The sequence below is a fragment of the Pristiophorus japonicus genome, chromosome 6, assembly GCF_044704955.1.
Source record: "Pristiophorus japonicus isolate sPriJap1 chromosome 6, sPriJap1.hap1, whole genome shotgun sequence".
Taxonomy (NCBI): domain Eukaryota; kingdom Metazoa; phylum Chordata; class Chondrichthyes; family Pristiophoridae; genus Pristiophorus; species Pristiophorus japonicus.
The window spans coordinates 247983899-248002297 of record NC_091982.1 but is presented as its reverse complement, the minus strand read 5'-3'; positions in this window follow the sequence as shown (position 1 = coordinate 248002297).

The window sequence follows — 18399 nt, the reverse complement described above, 5'->3', positions numbered from 1 at the left end:
TCAGAAGAATGAGAGGGGATCTCATAGAAACGTTTAAAATTCTGACGGGTTTAGACAGGTTAGATACAGGAAGAATGTTCCCAATGTTGGGGAAGTCCAGAACCAGGGGTCACAGTCTAAGGATATAGGGTAATCCATTTAGGACAGAGATGAGGAGAAACTTCTTCACGCAGAGAGTGGTGAACCTGTGGAATTCTCTACCACAGAAAGTTGTTGAGGCCAATTCACTAATATATTCAAAAAGAAGTTAGATGTAGTCCTTACTACTAGGGGGATCAAAGGGTATGGTGAGAAAGCAGGAATGGGGTACTGAAGTTGCATGTTCAGCCATGAACTCATTGAATAGTAGTGCAGGCTCGAAGGGCCGAATCGCCTACTCCTGCATCTAATTTCTATGTTTCTATGTTTTGCATGCCAAATACGAGACTCCCTAAGCAAATGCTTTATGCAGAGCACCTTTATGGTAAACGAGCCAAAGGAGGACAGTGGAAACGTTATGAAGACACCCTCAAAGCCTCCCTGGTAAAGTGCGACATCACCACTGACACCTGGGAGACCCTGGCCGCAGACCGCCCGAGGTGGAGAAAGTGCATCCGGGAGGGCGTCGAGCTTTTCAAGTCTCAACGCAAAGAGCATGAGGAGGCCAAGCGCAGGCAGTGCAAGGAGCACGCGGCAAACCAGCCCCACCGCCCCTTCCCTCGACGAATGTCTGTCCCACCTGTAACAGGGTCTGTGGCTCTCATATTGGACTGTTCAGCCATCAAAGAACTCACTTTGGGAGTGGAAGCAAGTCTTCCTCGATTCCGAGGGACTGCCTATGATGATGATGGTCACCCTTCAGGTCCCTACTCACTGCGCACCAAAGTACTATGCCAATTGGATGATTGTTGACTCTCAGTCAAAACAACATTTTCCCACCTTCAATATTTTTATAATCAATAAAGGAAAATACTCAAAGAAAACAGAAAAACACAGTTCTTGTTATGTCCCGAGGAGTATTCTTTTGGGTTGATCAGAGCAGTGTCCTGGAGAATGATCTCTAATTCATGGAGACTCCGGGGCAATCCTGGAGGGTTTGCTGAGTGAGCGCGGCACTGTCGGAGGAGCAGTACTGAGGGAGCCCCGCACTCTCCGAGGGGCAATACTGAGGGAGCCACGCACTGTCAAAGGGACAGTACTGAGGGAGCGCTGCACTGTCGGAGGGGCAGTACTGACTGGACAATGTGGACCACTTTCCATACCACGGGAGCCTATTATCAGCAAGGGCAGACATCGACGACGAGGTTCAACATCGCCTCCAGTGCGCCAGCGCAGCCTTCGGCCGCCTGAGGAAGAGAATGTTCGAAGATCAGGCCCTTAAATCTGCCACCAAGCTCATGGTCTACAGGGCTGTAGTGATACCTGCCCTCCTGTATGGCTCAGAGACGTGCATCATATACAGTAGACACCTCAAATCACTGGAGAAATACCACCAACGCTGTCTCCGCAAGATCCTGCAAATCCTTTGGGAGGACAGATGCACCAACGTTAACGTCCTCGACCAGGCCAACATCCCCAGCATTGAAGCACTGACCACACTCGACCAGCTCTGTTGGGCAGGCCACATTGTCCGCATGCCTGACACAAGATTCCCAAAGCAAGCGCTCTACTCAGAACTTCTATACGTTAAGCGAGTCCCAGGTGGGCAGAGGAAACGTTTCAAGGACACCCTCAAAGCCTCCTTGATAAAATGCAACATCCCCACCGACACATGGGAGCCCCTGATCAAAGACCACCCTAAGTGGAGGAAGAGCATCTGGGAGGGCGCTGAGCACAAGCACAGGCAGCGGAAGGAGCGTGCTGCAAACTAGTCCCACCCTCCCTTTCCTTCAACGACTGTCTGTCCCACCTGTGACAGGGACTGCAATTCCTGTATTGGACTGTTCAGTCACCAGAGAACTCACTTTTAGAGTGAAAGCAAGTCTTCCTCGATTTCGAGGGACTGCCTATGATGATGACCGAGGGAGTGGGAGGGGCAATTTTGAGGGAGCACTGCACTGATAAGGGGCAGTACTGAGGGAGTGTTGCATGTCGGAGGGGCAGTACTGAGAGAGCACTGCATTGTTGGAGGGGCAGTACTGAGAGAACGCTGCACTGTCAGAGGGGCAGTACTGAGGGAGCGCCGCACTGTCGGAGGGGCAGTACTGAGAGAACGCCGCACTGTCGGAGGGGCAGTACTGAGGGAGCGCCGCACTGTCGGAGGGGCAGCACTGAGGGAGCGCCGCACTGTCAGAGGGGCAGTACTGAGGGAGCGCCGCACTGTTGGAGGGGCAGTACTGAGAGAACGCCGCACTGTCGGAGGGGCAGCACTGAGGGAGCGCCGCACTGTCAGAGGGGCAGCACTGAGGGAGCGCCACACTGTCGGAGGGGCAGTACTGAGGGAGCGCTGCACTGTCGGAGGGACAGTACTGAGGGAGTGCTGCACTGCCGGAGGGGCAGTACTGAGGGAGCGCTGCACTGTCGGAGGGGCAGTACTGAGGGAGTGCTGCACTGCCGGAGGGGCAGTACTGAGGGAGCGCCGCACTGTCGGAGGGGCAGTACTGAGGGAGTGCCGCACTGTCGGAGGGGCAGTACTAAGGGAGCGCCGCACTGTCGGAGGGGCAGTACTGAGGGAGCGCTGCACTGTCGGAGGGGCAGTACTGAGGGAGCGCCGCACTGTCAGAGGGGCAGCACTGAGGGAGTGCCGCACTGTCAGAGGGGCAGTACTGAGGGAGTGTTGAGTGCTTCTCGCATTTTCTGTTTGAACTTCAATCAGCGTGCTGCCTCGGGACAACGAGGGGAATGGCAGCTCTATCACCATTGCTGATGTGATCTGCACGGTGATAGGCACCATGGTGATTGCAGCCAGATAGAACTGGCTCATTGTGATGTTGAGTCAATATTTTCTAGTTTGGTGAACTTCTCTGGGAGAATTTTTGCAAATTCCTCATATATTTGCCTCCTTTCGCTCAGTTCTACTGGCAGCACATTCACTATCAGGAAAGACTGAATGGGCTGGTGCTCTTTGCTCTGGCAAAGAGAAGGCTGAGCGGTGACCTGATGGAGGTCTATTGAATTATGAAGGACTTCAATAGGTTTGATGCAGAGGGAAACTGAGTGGCTGCAGGGCATTCTGGGGCACGAGGGTGAACAGCCAGAGTTTGTGTTCCATATCGGGACCAATGCCATAGGTAGAAAGAGGGATGAGGTCCTGCAGGCAGAGTTTAGGGAGCTAGGAGAGAGATTAAAAAGCAGAACCTTAAAGGTAGTAATCACCGGATTACTCCCGGTGCCACGAGCTAGTGAGTACAGAAATAGGAGGATAGAGCAGATGAGTACATGGCTGGAGAGATGGTGCAGGCGGGAGGGCTTTAGTTTCCTGAGGCATTGGGATCGCTTCTAGGGGAGGTGGGACCTGTACAAGTCGGACGGGTTGCACCTCAACAGAGCCGGGGGTTTGCTAATGTTGTTGGAGAGGGTTTAAACTAGCTTGGCAGCGGGATGGGAACCTGAAAATAGATTCAGTAGGAAGGGGAGTAAAGCTGGAATTAGAAAGCAAAAATAAAGAAAGTGAGTTTGAAGGAGAGAGGAAACAAGCAGGAAAAAAAGCGTAAAAAAAAAATTTAAAGGCACTTTTCTAAATGCCTGTAGCATTCGTAACAAAATAGATGAGTTGACGGCACAAATAGATACAAATGGGTATGATCTGATAGCCATCACAGAGACATGGTTGCAAGGTGACCAAGACTGGGAATTAAATATTATGGGGTATTTGATAATCCGGTAGGACAGACAGAAAGAAAAAGGAGGTGGAGTAGCTCTATTGATAAAGGATGGAATCACTGCAATAGTGAGAAACGATACTGGCTCAAATGATCAGGGTGTTGAAACAGTTTGGGTGGAGATAAGGAATAATAAGGGGGAAAAGTCACTGGTGGGCGTAGTCTATAGGCCCCCTAACAGTAACAACTCTGTTGGTCAGAGTATAAACCAGGAAATAGTGGGGGCTTGTAAAAAGGGAACAACAATAATCATGGGTGATTTTAACCTCCATATTGATTGGACAAATCAAATTTGTCAGCGTAGCCTTGAGGAAAAGTTCATAGAGTGCATAAGGGACGGATTCCTTGAGCAGTATGTAACGGAACCAACCAGGGGGCAAGCTATCTTGAATCTGGTCCTGTGTAAAGAGATAGTATTATTAATAAACAATCTCCTAGTAAAGGATCCCCTTGGAATGAGCGATCATAGCATGGTTAAATTTCAAATTCAGATGGAGGGGAGAAAGTTGGATCTCAAACCAGCGTACTAAGCTTAAATAAAGGAGACTATGAAGGTATGAGGACAGAGTTGGTTTAAGTGGACTGGGAACATAGATTAAAGTGTAGGACGGTTGATGAACAATGGCATACATTTAAGGAGATATTTCACAACTCAAGAAAAATATATTGCAGTGGAGAGAAAAGGGTGTAAAAAAAAATAGCCATCAGTGGCTAACTAAATAAATAAAGGACGGTATCCAATTAAAAACAAGGGCATACAAAGTGGCCAAAACTAGTGGGAGGACAGAAGATTGGGAAGCTTTTAAAAGCCAGCAAAGAATGACTAAAAAAATTATTAAGAAAGGGAAGATAGACTATGAAAGTAAACTAGCATTAAATATAAAAACAGATAGCAAGAGTAGATATATACAAAGGAAAATGGTGGCTAAAGTGAATGTTGGTCCCTTCGAGGATGAGACCAGGGAATTAGTAATGGGGAACATGGAGATGGCAGAAACTCTGAACAAATATTTTGTATCAGTCTTTACGGTAGAGGACACTAACAATATCCCAATCGTGGATAGTCTAGGGGCTATAGTGGGGGAGGAACTTAACACAATCACAATCACTAAGGAGGTGGTACTCAGTAAGATAATGGGTCTAAAGGCAGATAAATCCCCTGGACCTGATGGCTTGCATCCTAGGGTCTTAAGAGAAGTAGCGGCAGGGATAGTGGATGCATTGGTTGTAATTTACCAAAATTCCCTGGATTCTGGGGAGGTCCCAGCAGATTGGAAAACTGCAAATGTAATGCCCCTATTTAAACAAGGAGGCAGACAAAAGCAGGAAATAGACCAGTTAGCCTAACATCTGTGGTTGGGAAAATGTGGGAGACGATTATTAAAGAAGCAATAGCAGGACATTTGGAAAAGCATAATTCGGTCAGGCAGAGTCAGCATGGATTTATGAAGTGGAAGTCACGTTTGACAAATTTTCTGGAATTCTTTGAGGATGTACTGAACAGGGTGGATCAAGGGGAACCAGTGGATATGGTGTATTTGGACTTCCAGAAGGCATTTGACAAGGTGCCACATAAAAGGTTACTGCACAAGATAAGAGTTCACGGGGTTGGGGGTAATATATTAGCATGGATAGAGGATTGGCTAACTAACAGAAAACAGAGAGTCGGGATAAATGGTTCATTTTTGGGTTGGTAATCAGTAACTAGTGGGGTGCCGCAATGGATCAGTGCTGAGACTCCAACTATTTACAATCTATATTAACGATTTGGAAGAAAGGACCGAGTGTAACGTAGCCAAGTTTGCTGATGATACAAAGATGGGAGGAAAAGCAATGTGTGAGGAGGACACAAAAAAATCTGCAAAAGGACATAGACAGGCTAAGTGAGTGGGCAAAAATTTGGCAGATGGAGTATAATGTTGGAAAGTGTGAGGTCATGTACTTTGGCAGAAAAAAAATCAAAGAGCAAGTTATTATTTAAATGGAGAAAGATTGCAAAGTGCTGCAGTACAGCCGGACCTGGGGGTATTTGTGCATGAAACACAAAAGGTTCGTATGCAGGTACAGCAAGTGATCAGGAAGGCCAATGGAATCTTGGCCTTTATTGCAAAGGGGATGGAGTATAAAAGCAGGGAAGTATTGCTACAGGGTATTGGTGAGGCCACACCTGGAATACTGCGTGCAGTTTCAGTTTCCATATTTACGAAAGGATATTCTTGCTTTGGAGGCAGTCGAGAGAAGATTCACTAGGTTGATTCCGGAAATGAGGGGGTTGACATGAGGAAGTTGGGGCACTACTCATTGGAATTCAGAAGAATGAGAGGTGATCTTATTAAAACGTATAAGATTATGAGGGGGCTTGACAAAGTGGATGCAGAGAGGATGTTTCCACCGATAGGGGAGACTAGAACTAGGGGGCATAATCTTAGAATAAGGGGCCGCCCATTTAAAACTGAAATGAGGAGGAATTTCTACACTCAGAGGGTTGTAAATCTGTGGAATTCGCTGCCTCAGAGAGCTTTGGAAGCTGGGACATTGAATACATTTAAGACAGAGATAGACAGTTTCTTAACTGATAAGGGAATAAGGGGTTATGGGGACCAGGCAGGGAAGTGGACCTGAGTCCATGATCGGATCAGCCATGATCGTATTAAATGGTGGAGCAGGCTCGAGAGGCCATCTGGTCTACTCCTGTTCCTATTTCTTATGTTCTTATGTTCTTATAAATCTACTACCTCACACTTGTCAGGATTGAATTCCATTTGACACTGTTCTGCCCATCTGACCTTTTCATTGATACCTTCCTGCAGTCCGCAGCTTTCTTCTTCATTATCAACCACACAGTCAATTTTAGTATCATCTGCAAAGTCCTTTGTCATACCTGCTACATTCAAGTCCAAATCATTGATAAATTCCACAAAAAGCAATGGAGCCAGTACTGAGCCCTGCGGAACCACACTGGAAACAGCCTTCCAGTCACAAAAACACCCAATAGCCATTACCCTTTGCTTCCTGCCTCTGAACCAATTTTGGATCCAACTTACCACTTTGCCTTGGATCCTGTTAAGCTCATAATAAAGTAATGCAACTGAGAACTATAGACAATGAGTGTGACCTTAGCTCCTTTATTTGAACTCCAGAGTGTTGGTACAGCATGGGAGGCCTGGTTATATACAGTGCTCCCAAGGAATGCTGGGATCCCTTGGGACTCCAACAGGTATGCCCTCTGGTGGCTGTATGATACAGGTTGCCTAGGGTTGCATACATAACAGATCCCATGGTTTTTACTTTCGTGACCAGTCTGCCATGTGGGACCTTATCAAAAGCTTTGCTAAAATCCATATACACTACATCAAATGCACTGCCCTCATCGACCCTCCTGGTTACCTCCTCAAAAAATTAAATCAAGTTAGTCAGACAGACACGATCTTCCTTTAACAAATCCACGCTGACTGTCCTTGATTAATCTGTATCTTTCTAAATGAAGATTTATCCTGTCCCTCAGAATTTTCTCCAATAATTTTTCCACCACTGAGGTTAGTCTGACTGGCCTGTAATTACTCGGTCTATCCCTTTCTCCCTTTTTAAACAAAAATACAATGTTAGCATTCCTCCAGTCCTCTGGCACCACACCTGTAGCCAGGATGGATTGGAAAATGATGGTCAGTGCCTCTGCTATTTCCTCTTTTCCTCCTTTTAACAGCCTGGGATACATTTCATCCGGGCCTGGGGATTTATATAATTAAATGGTATTTCAATTAATTTTAAATATGTATGTTTAAAAAAAAATTATTTCATGTCTTTGTATACTTTTTAAGTGATTCCCATTCACACTTATGGGAGTTGTGTGCAAATGGAAAGCCCATAAGAATGAATGGGGATTCCCTTCTTTGATTGGTTGGGCAAGCCCACATGATCCCATGGGTACTTGTGCACCGCATGTGCCCCTGGGATACGCGGGCCTTTACACAGGCCTATGCATGGAGGCCCAGGAACATAAATCTATGGACCTCCCAGACCATTGGGTAAATTGGTAGATTTTTTACAAGTCGGATGCATCCGCTCGCTGGAAGCCGGCACAATTTCTAACCCAATACAACCTATTGCTGTCAGGTCCGAATCAATTGCAAACTAGGATTGAAGGGTTATTGGCTGCATACCCTGAAATCCTTACAGGAGTTCCGGCAATTTGATCCAGTGATGATGAAGAAACAGCGATATATTTACAAGTCAGGATGGTGCGTAACTTGGTGTGGAACTTGTGGTGTTCCCATGTGCCTGCTTCCCTTGTCTTCTCGGTGGTAGAGGTCACGGGTTTGGGAGGTGCTGCCGAAGAAGCCCTGGTGAGTTGCTGCAGTGTATCTTGTAAATGGTACACACTGCAGCCACGGTGCGCCGGTGGTGGAGGGAGTGAATGTTGAAGGTGGTGGATGGGGTGCCAATCAAGCGGGGTGCTTTGTCCTGGATGGTGCCGAGCTTCTTGAGTGTTGTTGGAGCTGCACTCATCCAGGCAAGTAGAGAGTATTCCATTACACTCCTGATTTACATAAGAATATAATAAATAGGAGCAGAAATAGGCCATTTGGCCCCTCGAGCTTGTTTCGCCATTCAATAAGATCATGGCTGATCTGATCTTGGGCTCAGCTCCATTTCCCTGCCCACACACCATATCACTCAAAAATCTGTCTATCTCAACTTTAAATATATTCAATGACCCAGCCTCCACAGCTCTCTGGGGCAGAGAATTTCACAGGTTTACAACACTCAGAGAAGAAATTTCCCCTCATCTCAGTTTTAAATGGGCAGCCCCTTATTCTGAAACTATGCCCTCTTGTTTTAGTTTCCCCTATGAGTGGAAATATCCTCTCTGCATCCACCTTGTCGAGCCCCCTCAGTATCTTATATGTTTCAATAAGATCACCTCTCATTCTTCTAAACTCCAATGTGTATAGGTGCAAACTACTCATCCTTTCTTCATAAGTCAACCTCTTCATCTCCGGAATCAACCTAGTGAGCCTTCTCTGAACAGCCTCCAATGCAAGTATATCCTTCCTTAAATAAGGAGACCAAAACTGTACATAGTATTCTAGGTGTGGCCTCACCAGTACCCTGTACAGTTGTAGCAGGACTTCTCTGCTTTTATACTCCACCCCTCTTGCAATAAAGGCCAACATTCTATTTGCCTTTCTGATTACTTGCTGTACCTGCATACTTTTTGTGTTTCATACACAAGGACCCCCAGACTTGTGTCTTGTAGATGGTGGAAAGGCTTTGGGGAGTCAGGAGATGAGACAGTCGCCGCAGAATACCGACTGACCTGCTCTTGTAACCGCAATATTTATGTGGCTGGTCCAGTTAAGTTCCTGGTTATTGATGACCCCCAGGATGTTGATGGTGGGCCATTCGGTGATGGTAATGCTTATGAATATCAATAGGAGGTGGTTTGTCTTTCTCTTGTTGGAGATGATCATGGCCTGGCACTTACATGGCATGAATATTACTTTCCACTTATCAGGCCAAGCCTGAATGCTGTCCAGGTCTTGCTGCATGCGGGCATGGACTGCTTCATTATCTGAGGAGTTGCTAATGGAACTGAACACTGTGCAATCATCAGCGAACATCCCCACTTCTGACCTTATGATGGAGGGGATGAAGCAACTGAAGATGGTTGGGCGCAGGACACTGCCCTGAGGATCTCCTGCAGCGATGTCCTGGGGCTGAGATGATCTTGGCCCAGCAGACATATCTTTCCGAGAATGCTGGCCCTGATCCTGCGAACTCGGCTTTTAACCTCTGGAAATAGGACCTTTGACCCCAAAATAGGTTAAGAAATAATAAGTGTTCCATTTCAATTAGAAACAGGAACATGATTCAAATTGGTCTCCAGTTGGTGTCTAATTTATTGCTCTTAGCTAAAAGTTATTTTAACCAGACAAACATTAAACTATGACATGTTGCTATCCAAAGATCTATCCTTGGTTCCCTCCTATTTCTCATCTACATGCTGCCCCTCAGATACATCATTCGAACACACAGTGTCCAATTCCAAGAGTACGGTGACGACACCCAGCTCTTGGATCCTACTTGACTCTGATGAGCTTCCAACCACATATCCACTGCATCACCAAGACCGCCTACTTCCGCCTCTGTAACATCGCCTGTCTCCGCCCCTGCCTCAGCTCATCTGCTGCTGAAACCCTCATCCATGCCTTTGCTACCTCGAGACTGGACTATTCCAATGCTCTCCTGGCTGACCTCCCATCTTTCAACCTCCATAAACATCAGCTCATCCAAAACTCTGCTGCCAGTTTCCTAACCCGTACTGAGTCCCATTCACTGTATAAAATGCAAGTTCTTCCTTTCTATTTTTCTAGACCACATCTGATGATATTTAGAGTCCGGCCGGGTAGTGACTCAGTTGGGTTTCGCCAGAAATAACCTGGTTAATTTTCTGATGGTAGATAACCATAAATGACCAGATTTATTGAATTCAATTTCATAATCTGTGCATGGCATTGCAACTCACGATTCCGGGGTTGCTGGTGCAGTACCAGAACCACCTGATGACCGTATCTGAACATGTTAAACATTTGGAACTATTGACCCACAGCCTAACTTACAGACTGAACGTTCTGAGCGGTCAACAGCAAGGCATGTAAGTTTAAGACCAAAACTGAGTGTGTGTTATAGAATATTTTCTTTTTATTGATTCTCGGGATGTGGGTGTCGCTGGCAAGGCCGGCATTTATTGCCCATCCCTAATTGCCTGTGAGAAGATGGTGGTGAGCCTTCTCCTTGAACCGCTGCAGCCCGTGTGAAGGTACTTCCCGTATTGGACTGTTCAGTCACCTGAGAACTCACTTTTAGAGTGGAAGCAAGCCTTCCTCGATTTCGAGGGACTGCCTATAATGATGATGATGAAGGTGCTCCCACAGTGCTGTAGGATTTTGACCCAGCGACGCTGAAGGAGCGGCCAAGTCGGAATGGTGTGTGACCTGGAGGGGAATGTGGAGGCGATGTTGTTACCAAGCGCCTGCTGCCCTTGTCCTTGTGGGTGGCAGAGGGCGCAGATTTGGGAGGTGCTGGCGAAGAAACCTTGGCGAGTTGCTGCAGTGCATCTTGCAGATAGAACACACTGCAGCCAGTGATGGAGGGAGCGGATGCTGAATAAGAAGGGAATAGTGGGGGTCACTCTGACTGTGCAAAATGTACAACGGACGATAGTGAATCGTCAACCCGCTTCACATCTCTCCCGATTTAAAATTAATGGAAATGAAGATTGGGAGATTCACTCTCACCCGTTTTACACACCTGTTTCAGCATGGCATGGAACTGAGCCAAACAGACCAGAGCGGTCCTGTTTAGTTTCTATTCTGTGGGGAGTTATCTCCTTGGGTGTGGCAGCAGTCGGGTTGGTACAATTGGCAGTGTCAGTGTCCCTGTGTTAAAGGGGGAAAAAAAATCATGGTTCCCATTTCTGATGTTGTTTTGTGCCACCTATCGAGATTCGCAGATATGTGGACAACAGGTGAGTACAGGGTGTGAGACTCCCCCATGATCATGCTGGCTGCCCCCACTCTCAAGGTTCACACATGCAGCATGGGCACTTGGGTGAGGCTCTCGGAATCATAACCCAACACGAGTCCGACAGCTGTAGATTTGATCACACTGCAAGTGTTTTTCTTACTCATTCTCGGTATGTGGGCGTCGCTGGCAAGGCTGACATTTATTGCCCGTCCCTAGTTGCCCTGAGCGGGCAGTGGTGTACTGCCTTCTTGAACCACTGGGTGGTGGGTTCATAAAACTCAGTGGCTTCCTCACCCCTTTCACATAGGGAGTGAAGAGTCATCCATGTTGGTGTTGGACCAGAGTCACATACAGACCAGACTGGGTAAGGGACAAAGTACCTTTTAAGCTGTGCAGCCACGCAGCCCAGCACTGCCTTTTACAATGTTGAATTTTGAGCATATGCAAAACTGAATTGGCCACGCACCAAACAAAAGGATGAACATGGGTAAAGATGGCAGGTTTCCTGAGTGAACCCGTTGACTTTTTACGACAATCCGATAGCTTCATGGTCACTTTTATATCAGCATTTTATTTGGAGATTTTTTAAAAACTGAAATGAAATTCTCAAACTGCCTTGGGGTGGGGATTTTATCTCATGTTCTTCCTGTAACATAAATGTAAAGTCCTTACACAATACCACAAATCCACACGAGGCACATTCTATGGACAAGGTCACTCCGTGACCTGAACCTTCATTCACAGGACCAAGAAGTGATGACCCTGCGTGGGACCTCCCTTTATATACCTGGATGACCAGGTGAGGAGTGTCTCCCACAAGTTCACCCCCTGTGGTCAAGGTGTGCATTTCTTACGTATATACAGTATTGCAGTGTTGTTACATAAAGGTTACATACATGACATCACCTCCCCCTCAACATCTTATTGGGATCACAGGTTAAGTCTCTCGGGTGGTCTACGCTCCCTCGTGGAGTGCCGCAGTTGGGACTCTGGTTGTTGAGCCTTGGCATGCGTCTCTGTCACCTGTGGTGATTCCAGCCCGTCTGGGCTGACCGCAGGGACTGTGCATGCTGCTGAATGTTTTTGTTGCTCGTTCACTGGCGGTGGTGTGAATATCATCTTATGATCTTCCTCAGGTTCCTCAGTGTCCATGCTGAACCTTTTTTTTTACTTGGTCCAGATGCTTGTGGCATATCTGCCCACTGTTAAGTTTAACCACTATGACCCTATTCCCCTCTTTGTCTATTACAGTACCCTCAAGCCATTTGGGCCCCAAAGCGTGATTGAGAACAAATACGGGGTCATCAATTTCTATACATCTCCCCCTTGAATTTCGTTCATGGTACTCGTTTTGGAACTGGCGCTTGCCTTCAACAATGTCAGACAGGACTGAATGAATGAGGGACAGCCGAGTTTTGAGTGTTCATTTCATAAGTAGCTCCACGGGCGGGACCCCCGTGAGCGAGTGCGGTTGGGACCTATAGGCCAGCAGGAGGCGTGATAGGCGGCATTGAAGGGGGGGTCCTTGAATCCAGAGCATGCCTTGTTTTATGATTTGGACCGCACATTCCGCCTGGCCATTGGAAGCCAGCTTGAACGGTGCTGTCCTGACATGGTTAATGCCATTACCCGACATGAACTCCCGGAATTCGTAGCTTGTGAAACATGGGCCATTATCGCTAACAAGGATGTCCGGCAAGCCATGGGTCGCAAAGACTGCGCGCAGACTCTCCACGGTGGTGGATGTCATGCACGAATTCAAAATGTTGCACTCGATCCATTTCGAGTACGTATCAATTATAATGAGAAACATTTTTCCCATGAATGGGCCCGCGTAGTCTATGTGAATACGTGACCATGGCCTGGTGGGCCAGGGCCACGGGCTGAGCGGGGCCTCCCTGCGGGCATTACCCAGCTGGGCACACGTCGTGCACCTGCGAACACAGTGTTCCAGGTCTGAATCAATTCCCGGCCACCACACATGTGACTGGGCAATGGCCTTCATCAGCACGATGCCTGGGTGCTCGCTGTGGAGTTCCCTGATGAATGCTTCCCTTCTCTTCTGGGGCATGACTACCCAGCTGTCCCATAGTAGGCAGTCGGCTTGGATGGAGAGCTCATCCATCCGTCTGTGAAGCGGTCTGAACCCCTCAGGGCTTGCCCCGTGTGCGGGCGCCCAATCCCCAGTCAGGACACATTTCTTAATCAAGGATAGGAGGAGATCTCTGTTGGTCCAGATTTTGATCTGGCAGGCTGTGATGGGGGAGCCTGCTCTGTCAAAGGCATCGACAGCCATGACCATCTCAACGCTTTGCTCCGCTGCCCCCTCGGTGGTGGCCAGTGGAAGCCTGCTGAGCGCGTCAGCGCAGTTTTCGGTGCCGGGCCAGTGCCGGATGGAGTAGTCATAAGCAGCCAGCGTGAGCGCCCATTACTGTATGCGAGCTGATGCATTGGCATTGATAGCCTTGCTGTCTGACAGCAGGGATGTTCATGGCTTGTGGTTCGTTTCTAATTTGAACCTCCTGCCAAAAAGGTACTGATGCATCTTTTTCACCCCATAGACACATGCGAGTGCTTCCTTCTCAACCATCCCATATCCCCGTTTAGCTTGAGAGCGCGACCTGGAGGCATAAGCCACAGGTTGTAGTTGGCCCTCAGCGTTACCCTGCTGCAACACGCACCCAACCCCATAGGACGATGCATCACATGTCAGAACCAATTTCTTATAGGGGTCATACAGGGTCAGCCACTTATTTGAACAGAGTAGGTTGTGCGCCCGATTGAAAGCCCGTTCCTGACAGTCCCAAAACCAATCACAACCCTTATGCAGGAGCATGTGTAGCGGCTCCAACAATGTGCTTAAGTTCGGCAGCAAGTTCCCGAAATAGTTCAAGAGTCCCAGAAATGAACGCAAGTCCGATGTGTTGCAGGGCCTGGGTGCTTGTCGAATCATCCCGTTTTGGATTCGGTGGGCCGAACCCCATCTACAGCAACCCTCCTGCCCAGAAACTCGAGCTTGGGAGCCAAAAACACATTTAGACTTCTTGAGTCGCAGGCCTGCCCGGTCCAGTCGGCATAGCACGTCCTCCAGGTTGTGGAGGTGTTCCTCGGTGTCACGACCGGTGATGAGGATGTCGTCCTGAAATACGATTGTTCTGGGAATGGATTTGAGCAGGCTTTCCATGTTTCTTTGAAAAATTGTGGCCGCTGATCGAATGCCAAACGGACACCTGTTGTAAACAAACATTCCCTTGTGTGCGATGATAGTGGTCAGTTCTTGGGTCATGTAGGCTGAAGTGAGGTCCAACTTGGTGAACAGCTTGCCGCCTACCAGCGTGGCAAAAAGGTCCTCCGCTCTCGGGAGCGGGTATTGGTCTTGTAGGGACACCTGGTTGATAATGGCCTTGTAGTCACCACAGATCCTGACCGAGCCATCCGCTTTTAGGATGGGAACGATGGGGCTCGCCCAGTCGCTGAATTTAATGGGCAAGATGATGCCCTCTCTCAACAACCGGTCCAACTCACTGTCAATTTTCTCCCGCATCACATACGGCACAGCTCTGGCTTTGTGGTGCACTGGTCTGGCGTCCGGGGTGATGTGTATCGCTACCTTGGTATCTTTGAACGTCCCGACGCCAGGTTGAAATAGTGACTCAAATTACTGTAAGACCTGTGAGCATGAACTTCGCTCCACAGATGACATGGCGTGCACATCCCCCCATTTCCAGTTCATCTCAGCTAACCAGCTCCTCCCCAACAGTGTGGGACCATTGCCCGGGACAATCCAGAGCGACAGCCGGTTCACCGATCCATTGTGTGTGACCGCCAACATTGCACTGCCTAGCACTGGAATGATTTCTTTGGTGTACGTCCGTAATTGCGTCTCAATGCGTTCTAGTTTTGGTCTGCTGGCTTTGAGTGGCCACAGCTTTTCGAATTGCTGAACACTCATGAGTGACTGGCTGGCCCCCGTGTCCAGCTCCATGCATACAGGGATGCCATTTAATAGGACTTTCATCATCATAGGTGGCGTTTTGGTATATGAGCTGTGAATGTTTGCCACATGAACCCGCTGAACTTCAGCATCTATTGATTTGCCCCAAGCGTCATCCTGCCTTGCAGACCCCTCATCTAGTTCATCCACCTCGTATATTATAGCCTGGTTACAGGCTTTCTGCACATTCTGGCTAAATGGCCACTGAGGTTACAATTTCTGCAGACGAACTGTTGAAACCTGCAATTCCTGGCAGCATGTCTGCCCCCACATCTCCAGCATGAACTGAGATTCCCATTGCTGTGAACAAAAGAGCTGTTACAAAGCATTCTTCGCTGATTGTCCCTTTGACTGCTCTTGAGCACCCTGTTAGTGGGTGTCAATGGCCTCATCCCGGGCCGCATTGTCCACTGGGGAGGCGTAAATGTCCGTTCAGCCTGCCATTGTCTCTGCTGGAGACTTACTCTTGGGTCTATTGCTGCCTGGGTTGTGTTGAACTGCCCTTGCCTGCCTGCGGGGCTCTGTGTCACGTTTATGATATTGACTCCCTGATCCATTGCCACGTTGGAGGCAGAATTGCATGCGTATATTATCTTGGTTTCCTCCTCCCCCACCATAAAAGTCTGAGCCAGCAACGCCGCTGCTTCCAAGGTCAAGTCCTTGATCTCAAATTAGCTTTCTGAAAATCCCAGCATGAGCGATGCCCTCAATAAAGAAATCCCTTAGCATCTCTCCCCTGCAGGCATCTGTGAACTTAGAGGCTGACCAAGCACCAGAGGTCCGCAATGAAATCCAGTATGATCTGACCTTCCCGACGTCAGTGGGTATAGAATCTGTGTCGGGCCAAGTGTACACTGCTCGCCGGTTTGACGTGCTCACCGATTAGTTTTCTGAGCTCTTCAAAGGTTTTGTCCGCCGGCTTCTCGGGTGCTAGCAGGTCTTTCATGAGTGCGTAAGTCTTGGGTCCACATCTGGTCAGCAGATGAGCCCTTTGCTTGTCGGCCGCTGTGTCTCCCAGCTAGTCCTTCATGACAAAACTTTGCTGGAGCCTCTCAAAGAAATTGTCCCAGTCCTCACCAACACAGTACCGTTCATCTGTGCTGCTGGTGGCCATTCTCGTGGGTCGTTGATTCCCATTTCTCGTCGCCAATGTAAAGTCCTTACACAATACCACAAATCCATACGAGGCACATTCTATGGACAAGGTCACTCCATGACCTGAACCTTTATTTACAGGACCAAGAAGTGATGACTCTGCGTGCGACCTCCTTTTATATACCTGGATGACCAGGTGAGGAGTGTCTCCCACAAGTTCACCCACTGTGGTCAAGGTGTTCATTTCTTACGTATATACAGTATTGCAGTGTTGTTACATAAAGGTTACATACATGACAATAAGCACTACCTGTTCACTGCCAGGTCTGGATAGACAATGCTACACAATAACACATCGCGTGGTCTGTATGGGAGGAGGGGGAAAAAGCTGGGGGGAGAAAAAACAATTGAAGACAACATCCTGGGTCATTGGTATGGGAACAAAAGAGACGTACAACTTCAGTAGGAGAGATGTGCTCATGTAAAGTTGTTTAGAAACTCAAATGTGTTTTTCTTGCCTATTACATTGTTCTCGCCTGAAGTCTGGGGATACAGACTCCCACCTCCCCCGGGTACTCAGCTATTTACCGTGTTCGAATGCCAACAATACAATTGTTTTAAAAAAAATTTGTTCCAGGATGTGGGCATCGCTGGCAAGGCCAGCATTTATTGCCCGTCCCTAATTGCCCTGGAGAAGGTGGTGGTGAGCCGCCATCTTGAACCGCTACAGTCCGTGTGGTGAAGGTGCTCCCACAGTGCTGTTAGGGTGGGAGTTCCAGGATTTTGACCTAGCAACAATGAAGGAACGGCGATATACTTCCAAGTCAGGATGGTGTGTGACTTGTAGGGAAGTTGAAGGTGATGGTGTTCCCATGCCCTTGTCCTTCTAGGCGTAGAGGTCGCGGGTTTGGGAGGTGCTGCTGAAGAAGCCGAGGCAAGTTAATACAATTAATTTCTAATTGGCTGCTCGGTTGCTCAGATCCAGTAACTGGGAGGTGAGGACTTGTTACCTGCGTCACCTTGGAGTCAGGAAATTATCTCTGAACCCTGGGGCTACTCAGCTGGCTTTTTCTGATGTTCATCACCTCTGTTTATGCACTTTACCGACTCCAATCACTCGAGATGCTTTTGTCTAAATTAATATTAAATTGTTATTAATTCCTGACTGCTCTGCGGCATTAAATCCTTCAGAGACACCAAGGAGTTTGAGGCTAACAGAAAAGCTCGTGCAGTATTTCAGTGCAAATAAACAATGTCAGACAATATAATTCTACGTTAACAACAAAATCTGCCCTTTATCAGGTCACACATTGGCTCCAAACTGTCCTTTGACTTACGATAGTAAATACTTTAAGTGTATATCAAGAGTAACAGTAGCATAGTGGTTATGTTACTGGATTAGTAATCCAGAGCCCTGGAGTAATGATCCGGAGACAGGGATTCAGTTAATGAAATAAATCTGGAATATAGCTAGTATCAGTAATGGTGACCATGAAACTACCGCATTGTCATAAAAATCTAGTTCATTAATGTCCTTTAGGGAAGGAAATCTGCCGTCCTTACCTCGTTTGGCATATATGTGACTCCAGACACAGCAACGTGGTTGACTCTTAACTGCCCTCTGTCATGGCCGAGCGAGACACTCAGTTTTGCCAAATCACTAGGAAAAACAATAAGAATAAAATCGGACAGACCCACTGGCTTCGATCTCGGCACCGGCTTTGGACACAGCAGCACACCCAGCCCAGTCGACCCGGCAAAGTCCTCACCAACATCTGGGGAATTGTGCCAAAATTGGGAGAACTGTCCCACAGAGTAGTCAAACAACAGCCTGATATAGTTGTACTTACAGAATCATACCTTTCAGCCAATATCCCAGACTCCTCCACCACCATCACTGGTTATGTCCTGTCCCACCGGCAGGACAGACCACCAGGAGTGGTGGCACAGTGCTAAACAGTCAGGAGGGAGTGGTCCTGGGAG